Consider the following 1126-nt stretch of genomic DNA (forward strand, 5'->3'; position numbering starts at 1 on the left):
AGGCCATATTATGATAACCAGAGATGCTACAAAAGACATTTGATAAAATTCAATATCCATTCCTGAATTTTAAAAAGTCCGAATATAGATAGATAGGTAGAAAGGTAGGTAGATAGATAAAAAATTAAAGTCTGAATAAAATAAGACTGGAAACCAAAGGACTTGAGAGGTGCTTCAGTGGAAAATTAAATTCACAGATACAAGCTAGGACCTTACAAGCAGTCATTTTTGGCTAAGTTACACTGCGATGACAAGCCACTCTTAAATTTCAGTGACTTATGACATGAAAGGGCTATTTCTCACTCACATGTCACGTCCATTCTGGGTGAGCTCTCGCTCTTATCTCAGGACCCTGGGCTGATGGAGCAGTCGCCATCCAAATCACGGCTGGTCTTGTGGCAGAGGCAAGAGGGACCTGGGAATTCTTAAAGCTTCCTCTCAGAGGGACAGGAGCCACTTCCACTCACATTTCATTGACCAAAGTCAGCCCCATTATATGGCCAAGGTTGACCTCCACAAGAAGGGGTGTGCCCTCTTCCCGTAGGTCATGAATATTATATACAACAGACCAAGGAATGAAGTTGAGGTGAATGTCAACATTGATCATGGTCGGGGGAAAAGGAGCCTTGGAACGTCGTGACGATGCTCTGATTTTTAGAGAGATTTTTTTTTTTTTTTCTTTTTGCGGTACACGGGCCTCTCACTGCTGCGGCCTCTCCCGTAGCGGAGCACAGGCTCCGGACGCGCAAGCTCAGCGGCCATGGCTCACGGGCCCAGCCGCTCCGCGGCATGTGGGATCTTCCCGGACCGGGGCACGAACCCGCATCCCCTGCACCGGCAGGTGGATTCTCAACCACTGCGCCACCAGGGAAGCCCTAGAGAGATTTTTTAAATCTATTCCAACAAATCTAAAGGAATAAGCATTTGTACAAAAGGTAAAACGCTAGTGAAATATCTAAGGGGAGGACTGCCTATGATCCACAGATCCAGTTCCTAAGGTGGACAGTCTATAAGCTGTATGGAATAAAGCTGAGAATTGCCAACATCCAAAAACTGATTGTGTGTTTCTTCTCTATGCCCTTCCCCCAGAGCTCTGGCACTTTAATAACCTTTTAATTGCTCTCTT

This window comes from Lipotes vexillifer, unplaced genomic scaffold (assembly GCF_000442215.2).
Source record: "Lipotes vexillifer unplaced genomic scaffold, Lipotes_vexillifer_v1.1 scaffold1262, whole genome shotgun sequence".
In the NCBI taxonomy this organism is placed as follows: domain Eukaryota; kingdom Metazoa; phylum Chordata; class Mammalia; order Artiodactyla; family Lipotidae; genus Lipotes; species Lipotes vexillifer.